Source organism: Pelodiscus sinensis, chromosome 4, assembly GCF_052426305.1.
Source record: "Pelodiscus sinensis isolate ZL-2025 chromosome 4, ASM5242630v1, whole genome shotgun sequence".
Lineage (NCBI taxonomy): Eukaryota > Metazoa > Chordata > Testudines > Trionychidae > Pelodiscus > Pelodiscus sinensis.
In genome coordinates, this window is record NC_143055.1 from 95,295,546 (window position 1) to 95,310,587 (window position 15,042).

The 15,042-nt window shown below is 43.2% G+C and overlaps 1 protein-coding gene across 5 annotated transcripts in view; it reads right to left on the reverse strand.

The window, feature by feature from the left end:
- ANAPC10 (anaphase promoting complex subunit 10) overlaps positions 1–15,042 on the reverse strand; it is an 81,590-nt gene that overhangs the window by 12,957 nt on the left and 53,591 nt on the right. The gene's annotated exons all lie outside the window — the stretch shown is intronic.

Consider the following 15,042-nt stretch of genomic DNA (forward strand, 5'->3'; position numbering starts at 1 on the left):
AATTACTGTGATTAGTGTGTCTCACACTAAATTAGGATAAGGGATGGATGGAATCCAAACCCGTCCCAGAGAGAGACTTGTCCACAGCCTCTCCATGGTCACTACTCTAGCAGCAATACTGGCATAGCAGCCACCACAGCAAGCACTAGTTTCACTGGATTTGCAGTCATTCATTCCATATTTCCTTCCCACCTGGTTCCCAAACTACCCTCCCTTTCTAGTGGCTTGTTAGAAACACTGCAAGTGATCCCACTGCATTCTTGTAGAAACTGCACCCCCCTCACAATCACTGTGCAAGACTCAAGCAGTATAAAGCATACCTTATGACAGCAGTCTGCATCCTATATATCCAATCACACAGATCAAAATGCCTGTGAACTACAGGAGCTCCTATGTAAATGAACTACTTCTTTTATCCTTGACCCTTATATTTAACTTATGTACTAGAAAAAGTTTGTATATATGCTGCATATATACTATCTATGATCACTTCAGAATGCTGCATCATTGCAATTGCTACATTTGCTTCCTCTTTTCTGGTGTGCCATCTATTTGTTTACCTCATTTTGAGTAATTAATATCCTTGTGCCACTGAACTATTCCTGTTCTCATGTTTGGACCCCTTTCATTTCTATAAAGAATATCAACAGCACATATAGCAGTACCTGAAGAGTGTGGTTACTACAGCTGAGATACAAACCAGATGCTGTAATCACACTCTAGAGTGATTTTATGCTATATCATAAAGTGACACAGACATGACATCTGTGGATAACTTAAAAACAGCTATCAAACTTGGTTCAATTTTTTAAGAGAGATTTGATTTTGCTTTCAATAATCTGCTTCAAAAAGCTGCCAAAATGGCAGCCTTCTATTTGATTCTTTATTATATTCAGACACTTGCATTATTTTAGTGATTTATCAATCTTTAAAATTAAACATAGCTGTTAGAGTAATAACAGTTATATGTGCTGCTGATCCTGCCTTTCTATTTGCTAATTATTACCAGGGAACTTTTTCTAAAAAAAAATGGAAGTTTTTCAAAGTAGCAAGAGTTCTCAATCAATAAAGCATTCATCCCAAAAGAGGAAGATTAAAAGAAGAGTCAAATCCAGAGAGAATAAATCTTATTTTAAAAAATACAAGGTATTTATCAAACATACAGAATCTCCCAAATATGACAGTGATCAAATATGGAAAAAAATCCTCTTCTATTTATCTGTGATTTTCTGTTACTGTACATACAGCTGTCTACAATAAGTGGGAGGAAAAAAGAAGGGCCACTCCCCAAAAGATGACTTTTCCCCCTATAACTGCCAATGTAGGTACCGGAATTTAGCTTTAGCAGGCTTCTGCATAATTCCAGTACTGGAACTGTCAACACATGAAGTAGCAGATTCTGGGCTTCAGCCATCTCTTCATTTAGGAAGGAAGAGAACCAGTTAACAGTAATGATGCACCAATTCCAGCAAACAGTGAAGCAAATCCAAGAGAAACTTCAGAAGTTCCAAGTGAGTCAAAGGAGGGACACCACAAGAGCAACTTTACAAGCAACACAGAATCATGCTCAAAGAGCCCACTGTGAAAAACAAGCTCTTTTGCTCTAGTGAAGCAACGACCACCTAAGGAGGTGACTTTGTGGTCACCATCAGTCACCTCCCTTAAAATGGTTAAGACATCTCACTTCAGTCCATTAGGTCAGAGGAGCTTTCTATTCACTCAAGCCAAAGTTCCTAAAGAGTTATGGGGAAGGCAGTTCTGTTCCAAAGAAGCTTCAGTAGTGGCTTTAGCAGTAGTTTAAAAAAATCCTACATGAGCTGCACTAAAAACTGAAAACAAAAGTGCCAGATCTAAAAGAAAATTATCTGAATAACTTCAGAAGAGTAGAAGGAAAGAAGAGTTGAAGAAAACAGAACATGGTGAAGTAAGATGGTGAAAGAATTAAGAAAAAGCATGGCAGAATATTCTTGACAGAAATTTTTAATGACTATCTCTTCCTTCAAGCTATAGACTATTCAAATGCAGGTAAAAGCATAGCCAAGAAGCACAAGTGCTCATGTACCAAAAAGTTATGTCTAAATGGGATAATATAATGATAAAATGTATAAACAGAATGGCAAGTGATCAATGAAGTTGATTAACACATACTGTAACATACTTGGCACAAAAATAATGAACACAAAGCCAAAGAGGTATAAAAGTTAACTAGACCAAGGAGACTTTAAGAGGGATCTTACAGTTATAGTAGATTAAAAATGGGCTTATATTAAGGAAAAGATATTCAAAATGCCAAGCAGCTTATGCATACATTTTCAGTAATTTAGGGCATGCACATCGGTTGCAGAATTTTTGCTTCCATCACTATCCTTACATAGAGTAATACTCCAGAACCACTTGCACTGCTCAACATTTATTTACAATAAATATTTAGAAGTACATAGTATACCTGCACAGAACATTTAAAAAACTGCATGCAGACTGACTCAAGCTTATTAATTAACTAAAACTTCTGTCTAACTTCTCACTCCACTCACCCCATTCAGCCACTCACAAAAATCCCAGGAAATTAGACATGCCTTGTTACATGACTAGATCATCAACATTTCTAGTTCAGTGGGACGAAGCTCATTCCAGATCTGAGAATTTTTCACTCTGAACCGTAAGCCAAGAGGGCAGACACATCTACAGATTCTGAACCAGATCCTCAATAGTTTCACAATGAAGTCAGTAATGATTTACTTGAGCTAAGGATCTGGTTCTTTAAATCAGAAGCCTTCCTGTTCATCTCCTCCAGTAGGTAATAGGAGAACAGCAACCGTCACTAAATTAAACAGGACTCAAACCATATAGGCCTTTATGGATCAATATTCCATGAATGGTACAAAGAAATAATATAGGCTCTGGAACACAGATAATTATATACAATGCATCACTAAGTAGACTTCAAAGTGAATTTGGCACATTCAAGTCATATCATTTGTGAGCATAAACTGTAACAGAGAAAACTGCATAAAGAGCTAATTACAGTAACTGTGTTTCTTGGAGTAGTGATTCCACTATAGACATGTATGCACTTCATACATGTGAAATTGGATATTTTTAAATTGCAGTGTGTCAGGGTTGTGCTCATGCCATATGCTTCCTCATGCCTGAAAAATAAGGATGAATGATGATACATACTAAATGACATCTGGAAGAACCACAATCATGCTTTCTTCTTTGAGTATCACGTAGTCCATCTGCACTGCAGTGCCTGATAAACAAGAACCCCTTCTGGACATCAGGATGAGACCTATCAGCTGCATCAGTCAAACAGATTATAGTACTGCTCTCCCAAATTTAGCAGTCAAAGCAGTTGCTTTGCAGACAATAGAAAATGGCACATTTCTGAAGCAGTGAGATGATGTAACAGAAAACTTGGAAATGGCAGAGATGCTTAATGACTTCTTTGTTTTGGTCTTCACCGAGAAGTCTGAAGGAGTGCCTAACATAGGGAATGCTAGTGGGAAGGGGGTAGGTTTAGAAGATAAAATTTAAAAAAGATCAAGTTAAAAACACCTAGAAAAGTTAGATGCCTGCAAGTCACCAGGGCCTGATGAAATGCATCCTAGAATACTCAAAGAGCTGATAAAGGTGGTATCTGACACTCTAGCTATCATCTTTGGAAAAATCATGTGAGTCAGGAGAGATACCAGAAGACTGGAAAAGGGCAAATATAGTGCCCATCTATAAAAAGGGAAATAAGAACAACCCAGGAAACTACTGACCAGTTAGTTGAACTTCTGTGCCAGGGAAGATAATAGAGCAGGTAATTAAGGAAATAATCTGTAAACACTTGGAAGGTGGCAAGGTGATAGGGAACAGCCAGCATGGATTTGTAAAGAACAAATCATGTCAAACCAATCTGATAGCTTTCTTTGATAGGATAATGAGTCTTGTGGATGAGGGAGAAACAGTGGATGTGGTGTACCTAGACTTTAGTAAGGCGTTTGATACGGTCTCACATGTTATTCTTATCAATAAACTAGGCAAATACAACTTAGATGGGGCTACTATAAGGTGGGTGCATAACTGGCTGGATAACTGTACTCAGAGAGTAGAGTTAATGGTTCACAATCCTGCTGGAAAGGCATAACAAGTGGGGTTCCACAGGGGTTTGTTCTGGGACCGACTCTCTTCAATATCTTCATCAATGATTTAGATATTGGCATAGAAAGTACGCTTATTAAGTTTGCAGATGACAGCAAGCTGGGATGGGTTGCGACTAATCTGGAGGATAGGGTCATAATTCAAAATGATCTGGACAAATTGGAGAAATGGTCTGAGTAAACAGGATGAAGTTTAACAAAGTCAAATGCAAAATGCTCCACTTAGGAAGGAACAATCAGTTTCACACATACAGAATGGGAAGCGACTGTCTAGGAAGGAGTATGGCAGAAAGGGATCTAGGGGTTATAGTGGACCACAAGCTGAATATGAGTCAGTAGTGTGATGCTGTTGCAAAAAAAGCTAACATGATTCTGGGATGTATTAACAGGTGTGTTGTGAGCAAGACACGAGAAGTCATTCTTCTGCTCTACTCTGCGCTAGTTAGGCCTCAGTTGGAGTATTGTGTCCATTTCTGGGCACCACATTTCAAGAAGGATGTGCAGAAATTGGAGAGAGTCCAGAGAAGAGCAACAAGAATGATTAAAGGTCTAGAGAACATGACCTATGAAGGAAGGCTGAAAGAATTGGGTTTGTCTAGTTTAGATAAGAGAAGATTGAGGGGGGACATGATAGCAGTTTTCAGATATCTATAAGGGTGTCATAAGGAGGAGGAAGAAAACTTGTTCATCTTGGCCTCTGATGATAGAACAAGAAGCAATGGGCTTAAACTGCAGCAAGGGAGGTTTAGGTTGGACATTAGGCAAAAGTTCCTAACTGTCAGGGTAGTCAAACACTGGAATAAATTGCCCAGGGAGGTTGTGGAATCTCCATCTCTGGAAATATTTAAGAGTAGGTTAGATAAATGTCTATCAGGGATGGTCTAGACAGTATTTGGTTCTGCCATAAGGGCAGGGGACTGGACTCGATGACCTCTCGAGGTCCCTTCCGGTCCTAGTATTCTATGATTCTATGATGTTGCTTGAGTTCTGGTTCAGCAAGCCTTGATGTTCGCTGGGAGAGCTACACAAGCCAACTTATAACAAGAGACACATTGTGATATTCTGTGCATTTAGAGCAGGATTTCCCAACCTATGCGTTGGGACCCAAATATGGGTCGCCATTACATTTCAAAAGTGTTGCCAGGTGTCTTCCCAGGTGGCACTTAAGGAGCCAGTCTCACATTTTTTGAATTGCTCTGGGTCACCAGTCTTCCTCAATTGTCAAAATGGGTCTCCATCTGGAAAAGGTTGGGAACCGCTGGTTTAGAGGGTCTGACCTTCAGAACTCCCAGTTATAGTCAGAAATACTCGAGAGACAGACTGAACAATTTGGTGCTGTCATCATAGTAAAGTACGGTTCTGCAAATGTGCAGTGTATGTAACTTCTCTCCTAGCACAGTGTGGGGCCTTGGGAAGACAAACAGGAAGGTTAACTGATTGATTCAGATGAAAATGAGATCAGTTAGTGGATTAACTTAGGGTGACAGCACCATAATGTCCCATTGAAGCATACAAGCAGAGTCAACTATAAATACTTGGAACTCACTCAATTTCTTATCAAAGAAATAACAACTAGGAAGACAGTCTTCCAACTCAGGTGATGTAAAGAACATTACAAAAAAGACTCAAAAGGGAGCCCCAGGATTTCAAGAGGACAGTGCTAAGGTCTCAGGCAGAAGCAGGTTCTCTGATTTCTGGATAAGTATGTCAAACTCTTAAGGAACTTCAGTACTATCAGGATGGAGAAGACAGAGCACAACTGAATGCTGTGAGGTGGACCTTAATGGAGTTGAATGATAGGCCAATGTACTTCAAATGCAGTAAGCAGTCAAAGATCTTAGTAAATGAAGTTTGCATAAGGGTCAGCTTACGCTCAACTGTCATGACAGGAACCTCTTCCATTTAGACAAATAAGACTTTCTGCGGATACCTTTCAGCTCTGTATCAGGCTCTCCTGGACTTGTTTGGAACAGTCCCTGTCCGTGGTACTTAACCAGCCACCTCTATGACAAGTGTGTCAGTCCAGGGTAGAGAGCTAGGAGAATGATCATTCTCAGTCTCATCTGATTTTGGAAATCACCCTGAGGTTCAAAGGAATTGGTGGAAAGAAATCAAGGAGGTCTTGATTTCACTGCACAAAGGAAGTGTCTGGTAGCAATCCCAGATTCCTGGCCCTTCTAAAACAAAAAGTTCTGATGTCAGGGATCTCCCTTAGCAGGTCTGCCAACAGAGAGCAGTTGCCTTGGGGTCTGGTGACTGAAAGAGGGCCAGGGCTGCAGCTGCCACAGACTAGAGCCCTGGGCCCTTTAAATCACCAACAAAGCACCACTCTGTGCAGCTCAAAGGGTTGGGGGGGAGCAGGGGATGGCCAGCACTACAGTTCAGGAGGCACTGAGGGCTGGCTGTCCCCATCCCTGTCCCTTTCAAGCATGGAACTGCCCCCCCCACACACACACGCGCCCAGGGACCCATGGAAGCTGTCAGCCACACCCCGCCCTCTGCCACCCTTAGTAACAAAAAGGTCTATCACCGAAATCCCTTGACAATTAAATAAGTAGCCAGATGATGAACCTCCACAGGAACTGTTCACAGATTGTATATGCTCAGGATGTCCTCAGGCTTGTTGCAGACTCTCAGAAAATAAAAGAGGCTTATGTTGTGCTGGTTTACCCTGTTCAAATTTTGATGGCCTCCACAGGGGGGGCAATGAGGAGGTATCTCTTTGCTTGTTTATGTATGCATCATAGATGTTTTGTTTGTGATGAGCTACACTGTAGAATTGCATACAGAATAGTCAAATGTCCTAGAATTCAGAGCCATCAATGTTAATTCCTACGCTTTCCAGAAAGTAGGTCCCTTGCATTCATAAGTGGTCCAGATGAGCTCCCCACACCAATGTTCCCTCTTAACTTTCTCCATCCATGTGAAGAATAATTTGTTTATGAGCACCGAGGCATGTGCAAACATGCAGCACCCAGAAGAAACAAAATCCTAGCTTTGGAAACTCTACTAATCAGGTGGGTGGCATCTGAATCTCTCCTAAGCAGCTGCACAAGCACACAGCTTGGAGACAGCACTGTCCACACTCTGACATATCTGTGATTTAAGTTCTTGTTGGGGAAGAGACTGAAAATGGCACTTCCCTGTATGTTTTTGTGGTCTAATCACAGTGTCAGTTCTATGAGGACATGAAGTGGAACAGAGACCTTCCTGTCTTCTGGTAGCTCAGATGGTAGACTGACATGATCCAGGGATCCCATATGAAGTCTTGTAAGTAGTCTCAAGTACATATATGCACACATACGGCCTAATACTCCAACGTAAATGTCTACAGTCATAACCAAGTTTGATTTTAAGTTTAATTGAAGCTGTCCTTGGGGAGGCATGCTCTCTCAAACCTGGAATTTATTGTAGTTCTTATGAGCAATATTGTCTGTTATGGGATGCAAGACTATTTTTGTAGTTTACTAGAGACACAGTTGAATGAAGAGAGTAAATGTACTCCACTATCTTCTGCTAAGGGCAGTATTTGATTGGTCAGTCATCCAGATGAAGGTTAACTTCAAGGCTCTGTCTTCTCAGGTGAGCCACTAGCATACTGCATTTTGTGAAGACTCATTATGGAGGACAGTCCAAAAGTCAGTATCTTGTACTGTCAGTGAGTTGGCCTCACTGTGAATCTCAGACACTTCTCATGGGCAATTCAGATAACTATATGAAGTACACATCCTGTGAGGTAAGAGCAACAAACCTTTTTAAGGCCTGCAGAGATGGGTTGATGGAGGCAAATATTACAAATTGGAGGCGCTGAATGTATTTGCTCAGTCTCCTCAAGTCCATAATATAACAAAGGCTCTCTTTTCTCCTTTAGATAAGGAAGTATCAAGAGAAGAATCTCTTCTTCCCCACATACTCCAGAAGAATATCCTCTATGGCTCCTGCAGCAAACCACCAGACCACTTTTTATAACAGGCTCTCATGGAAAAAGTTCCTCAAGAAGGATTGGGAAGTGGATTGGTTGGGGGATAACCTGTTGAAGTTTATGAGATAAACATGGGAGATGTTCAACATCCATTTGTCCAATGTGATAATGGAATAAGACCTTGGCCTCTCTGATAGAGCTGGGTGGGAAATGAAGAAGGCCAGAGAGTTCAGCAGACTTAGTAAGGGTACGTCTACACTACAGCGCTAATTCGAACTAACTCGAACTAAGTTAATTCAAACTAAGCTAATTCGAACTAACGCGTCTAGAACTAAAAACTAGTTCGAATTAGTGTTTTGCTAATTCGAACTAGCATGTCCACATTAAGTGGACCCTGAACCAGGCTTAAGGATGGCTGGAAGCAGTGCCGGCAGGGCATCAGAGGAGGACTTAGAGCGTGGAGATGCTGTCTCAGGCTAGCCGAGGGCTGCGCTTAAAGGGTCCCGACCCCTACCCCGGACAGACAGTTCTCAGGGGTGCTTGCAAACCAGTCCTGGCTTGGGGTGCCCGGAGTACCCACACTGGGCACATCACAGAACTCGGCCATCAGCCCGGCTGCACTTGCCGCAGGCTGCCATCTGGGGAGAGGGGGCAATTGGAGAGCTGCAGGAGAGCTTCCACCCCCAGAAGCCCGCAGAGCCAGCCCAGTCCTCCCCATCGGGGGCTTGTGCCCCATTCCTCCCTCACCTCCTTCCACTTACCCTTTCCTAGCCCCTTTTCTTGATGTACAAAATAAAGGACAATTGTGTTCCAAAATGGAATCTGTCTTTATTGAACAAAACTGGGGGAGACTGGGAAAAGGACGTGGGAGAGGGGAAGAGAGAGGCTGGGAGAGGGGAGGGCAACTACAATGATCAGGGGTTGGGAACAGGTCCCATATGAAGAGAGGCTAAAGAGACTGGGACTTTTCAGCTTAGAAGAGACGACGGAGGGGGGACAGGATAGAGGTCTCTAAAAGCAGGAGTTGGGTGGAGAGGGTGCATATAGAAAAGTTCTTCATTAGTTCCCATAAAGAAGGACTAGAGGACACCAAAGGAAAGGAATGGGTAGCAGGCTTCAGACTAGTAACAGAAAGTTGTTCTTCACAAAGCAAAGAGTCAACCTGTGGAACTCCTTGCTGCAGGAGGCTGTGAAGGCTACAACTAGAACAGAGTTTAAAGAGAAGTGAGATCAAGTCATGGAGGTTGGGTCCATGGAGTGCTATTAGCCAGGGGGTAGGAGTGGTGTCCCTGCCCAAGGTTTGTGGAAGGCTGGAGAGGGATGGCACGAGACAAATGGCTTGGTCACTGTCTTCAGTCCATCCCCTCCAGGGTCCCTAGGGTTGACCGCTGTTGGCAGACAGGCTACTGGGCTAGATGGACCTTTGGTCTGACCCAGGACAGCCATTGTAAGGTCAGGGTCGGGGGTCTCAGTGGACCCCCTTGATTTTCATGCACACCTGCTCCTGGGTGGCCAGGCTGGCAGCTCTCCTGCCCTAGACGGCCACTTTCCTGTGCCTAGTGCGGAGATCGTGGACGAGGTCCACGATGTCTGCACTAGCCCAGGCGGGTGCCTGCCTCTTGCGGTCCCGGGCAAGCTCCCGGGAGCCGCCAGCCTGGTCCTGGGAAGAGGGGGAGGGCTGGGGGGCATCGGGTGGCTGGCTCGAGCCGTGCCAGGTGCAGGGTCTGCTGGCTGGGTGCTGGCTGGCTTGCACCTGGCACGGGCACCGTAGCCAGGCCGTGTCCCTTTAAGGGGTCCGGGGCCGGGAGGGGGGCATACGAGTTTCCCTGGTGTTGGCCAGAGTGGCCACCAGGGAAACCTGGGGAGGGCTAGCCTCCCACTAGTTCGAATTAAGGGGCTACACACCCCTTAATTCGAACTAGCTAGTTCGAACTAGGCTTAATCCTCGTAAAATGAGGTTTTCCTAGTTCGAACTAGCGGAGCGCTAGTGTAGCACCTATGAAAGTTAGTTCGAACTAACGTCCGTTAGTTCGAACTAACTCTGTAGTGTAGACATACCCTAAGGGACAGAAGGAGAAAATCTGAACTAGAAGGGCAGAGCAAAATGCTGTAGTTACTACCTGTGCTTGAGAACCATAGAGAGTAGAAAGTAGCTTAATATTTTTCTCCTCCAATTGACTTACACACACCAAACTACTTAGTACTCAATTTTCTCTTCTGTAAGGATGAAGCTCTGGAATGATCTTGCTGGGATTCAGTCAGAATTCTGATCAGTATAAATTATAAATATTTTGTGAAATGACCTTAAAGGTAGTGACACTGGAATGCTGCCAAGTCAACCAGCTTACTAGTGCAGCGGCAGCTTGCCATTCTGTACTGAAAAAGCTTGACTCTGAAGCAAAGGATTTCTATTCCTCAGGCAAACCCAGAATTGACATTTCCTAAGGGTGTGTCTAGACTACCTAGTTTTGTCGACAAAAGTGGACTTTTGTCGACAAAACAATACCAGCGTCTACACTACCGCAGAGTTCTGTCGACATAACGTCAACAGAACTCCGCGGTTTTGTCGACGCTGGTATACCTCATTTTACGAGGCATAACACTTTCTGTCGACAGAAGGTGTTATTGCCTGTAACACTGCGTCCAGACTACGGAGTTCTGTCGACAAAGCGGCTTGCTTTGTCGACAGAACTCAATGTGTCTGGACGCAAATTGTCGACGGAAGTTTTGTCGACAGTATCTGTCGACAAAACTTCCGTCGACAAAACGCGGTAGTCTAGACGTACCCTAAAGGAACCACACTTGCTCTAACAGAGTTTCATTTGCAAGCTTTATTGCTTTTCACAACATTTCTCATCAGAGAAAAAAAAAGTGACTATGTGAAAAGCTTCAGACAGACACTTTCATTATTGGCATGAGCAGATGCATTTCCACAGAAGTTACAGTTGTTCTGATTACACCAGTAGTAAAGTATCTTTATGTTGCAATGAAAGATATGGAGTCAGCTGCTTATGACAGAAATATGAAGATTCAACTGGGATGGCTGGAAAGATTGATGAACTCTGTAATTATCCAAATTACTTGTAGTAATTGTAGGGAGGGTCTGTGTCAAATCGGAATAAACGGTTGCAGAGATGGAGAATTACAGGTGGGTCAGGGCAGGTGCCACTAAATCTGCATGTACTTGAATCCCATGTCCAGGATCTCCTGCAGGTGCACTACAGAGTGGTCAAGGAGAGGTTGCACTCTGGCCGCATATGTATCATGTTGCAGTCCTACCAACAAAATTGAATTCAATTTACTCAAATGTTATAAACCTGTGCCAAGTCTCAGATTCTGTTATCTTTACTTTGAGGAACAAGCATAATTTCTAACGTAGAGCAAAGGTAATTTCCTGTAACAAAATAAACTTGATTCTTTGGATGTAAATTTCCATTTCTGTTCTGGATGATTTAATTGTCTTGGGGCTAGGATGTCTCTGTGTACTTAAAGGGGGAGGAAATCTGTGCTTAGCTGAAAATGTCCTATTTTTATTACACTAATATCTACTGCGATTAGATATTCATTTCAGTGTGCTTTCCAGGAAGGAAGTGGGACATCCAAAAGGAGGCAGATTCATTAACTGGTGGATCTCTTAAAAAATCTGATTCTCTCCGTTCCTCAATTGAGGGCAAGTCCAACAATCAGTGGAATATTGATCTCTACCAAGAGATGATTAAACGTCTAGAGAACATGATCCACCACGGAAAACAAAGAACTGGGCTTGTTTAGTTTGGAAAGGAGAAGACTGAGAAAGGACAAAATAGCCGTTTTCAAGTATCTAAAAGGGTGTCAGAAGGAGGAGAGAGAAAAATTGTTCTCCTTGGCCTCTGCTAATAGGACAAGAAACAGGCTAGGTCTAGACTTTGGCGTTTTTACAGAAAAAACTATGCAAAATGCGCTCCACATTTTGCATAGCTTTTTCTGCTTTTTTTTCCCCAGAAGAGGCTTTTCTGCCATTTGGCCCTGTCTAGATGGAGCCAAATGGCGGAAAAGCCTCCTCTTTCGGCAGAGCCCTTATGCCTCATGAAACGAGGTATACAGGGCTTCCCTAAAGTGCACGTTTGCTCTTCCATAAAAAAAAGCAGAAGAGCAAACGCATTCCTAGTCTAGACAAAGCTTCAATGGGCTTGAACTGCAGCAACGGAAGTTTAGTTTGAACATTAGGAAAAACTTCTTAACTGTCAGGGTGGTTAAACACTGCAATAAATTGTCTAGGGAGGTTGTGGACTCTCCATCTCTGGAGATATTTAAGAACAAGTTAGACAGACATCTATCAAGGATGGTCTAGACCGGGGTGGACAATAATTTTTGGCCAGGGGCCTAAACCAGAAGGGGCTAGGATGCTTCTGGGCTTCCCCATCCCCAGACCATGATTGCTCCCCCCTTTCCACTAGGCACCCATGTCCCTGGCAGGGCACGAAGAGGCTTCGCATGCTCCTCCACCCCGAGGGTTGGGGGCGGGGGACCGCAGAAAGCCTTCTCCCACCCTATCCCCCGCCCCTGCCAGGAGCACTCAGCACTTCCACGTTCCTCACAGGGCAAAAGGAGTTTTTGCATGTGCCCCCTGCCCCCAGGCCAATCAGGGCCTGGGGGCAGGGGAGCTGCTCAAAATGTCCTTTGCCCTGTTCCCACCCTGCGTGAGCGTACAGCACTTTGAAGTGCCGTGCGCTCCTCGCAGGGTGGGGGGAAGGCGGAGGAAACTTCGCGCAGCTCTCCCGCCCCCAGGCCAATCAGGACTATGGGGTAGGGGAGCACGTGACATCTCCTCCCGCCCCACGAGCAGCACATAGCTTCCTAGCAGGGCAAGAGGAAGCTTCATGCACTCCCCCGACCCCAGGCCTTAACTGGGGGCTGGGGAGTGGCAGGACCTCCGCGGGCCAGATCAACCCACCTGGCAGCCTGGATCTGGCCTGTGGAGGCCATTTCGCCCCTCGGGTCTAGACAGCATTTGGCTCTGCCTTGAGAGCAGGGGATTGGACTCGATCACCTCTTGAGGTCCCTTCCATTTTTAGTGTTCTATGATTCTATGATAGAGAGAAATGTGAAGATAAGAAATCCTATGGCACCTTGAAGACAAACAAGTCTTTTAGTGTTAGTGTTTAAGGTGCCACAGGACTCCTCGTTTTTGCAGATACAGTCTTAACATGGCTACCCCTCTATGAAATGTGAAGGTGATAACAGGAAACTTAGGGGGCTAGGGTTGTAAATGCTTGTTCACTGAAGCACGTATCTGCTGCATTCCCACAGGCTTCACTGTGGACTTAAACTTTATTTCTGTGACATCACTTGTTTTCAGTTACAATCATTTTTCTCTTTTGTTAAAATTCTGGTGAGATTAGATACTTTGTATCTATTATGATTCATCATCAGCCTAGGCTCATGATTGACTTTCTTGACACCATATCTGTATTTATCATAAATTCACGATTCATAATCTAGAAATCATATTATTCTGCATTTGTTTCTGTTGTCTCTGTTTTCTGTAAAGAAGAATTTCCTGAAAGAGACAAGATCCTTTTAAATATATATCTCCTCGGAAGGCTTGCCAGATCAAATGGTAGCATTTCCTCACTTCCAAGTCGGATCATTACCATGTGCAAAGGAAGAGAATTATCTGTGGAAATGTAAATTGAAATATAAAGGCAAGCCTGTTTTAGAAATCTATTGAGATGTTTCAGATGGAACTGAGCTCTGCTTGTTACTGCTTTTCCAATGCTAGAAACAGGACAGAAAACAATCTTTGATGGGAATTTGGCTCTGATTTGAAGCAGGGTGGCTTTATTTAAATCAAGAAGATTTAAATCACAATTTAGATCACCAAAAAATGTAATGTAAATCAAATTACCAAAAAAAAGCTAAGACTGATTGTGCTTAGAGTGCCCTTAATTTTGGAGTAAGCCCCCATTTAACTCACTGGCACTTTTGTTTTTTGAGAAGAAAGTATAGAATTGGAAAAGCTCAATTATGCAGATGTACATTAGGGAATAGATTTAAAGCATCACCAGTGTTCCCTCTAAATTGCTTTGCACGGGAACACAGCTTCACAGTTGATTAATCAGCACCGCACAGTCAGTCAGCTCCATGCACCAAGCCCTGGACTCCTGACTGGGCGGGACTGATTAAACCCCTGCGAAGCTGTGCTGCCCCCCAGCTTAGAAGAAACACTGAGCATCACCATTATGGTCTGTGCCCATGATGTTCCAAAATAAGAGGCATGCATTATGTAATAAAAAATGAAAATTACACTCTAGATTTCTGTTACTTGAGCTTTCTACTGTATGCTTGAGTGATCGATTCTAAACCTAGTTAAATAATTAAACAAGCTATAAGAATTAGCTAAGCTTAACTTTTTTTGTTTCTAGCAACATCCAACGCAGCAAACAGCTTGGGAATTTACTTGTCAAATCATACTTATATTGAAAAGCATAGAGTATCTTGAAGAATGAAGCACTGCAAAGTGAATTATTTAAGTTACTAACCAGTTGATCCACTCAGCTATATCCACAACTTCATCCACATCTATTTCTCCCAGTAAGCAGTTTTCCTCATGATGTTTCATTCTGTCATCATCTTCCTGCACTACTTGAATTTGGCACATTTTCCTTTCTTACCCAGGGAATTAATTTATTGAAAATATTCCCAGATAGAGTGTGTCTCAGGCTCAAAAGCCATGACAGCTTTTTTTGTGGCAAAAGGGAGGAGGAATATAGAAAGCTCTGTGTGTCCTGAATAATGCATTTACATTTTTCTAGACCACACCACTGTTCTTTTCTATGCTGCCACTGTCCTTTACGATCTGTCTTTAAGACAATGTCTTAATTAACTCTTCTGCTCTGTGTGTGTGGCCAATGTCTACCACATAAGTGCAGGACAAAAACAATCCTATCCAGCCCGTGTCTTTTTTGCACGTTACTTTTTAGTCCGCTGAGA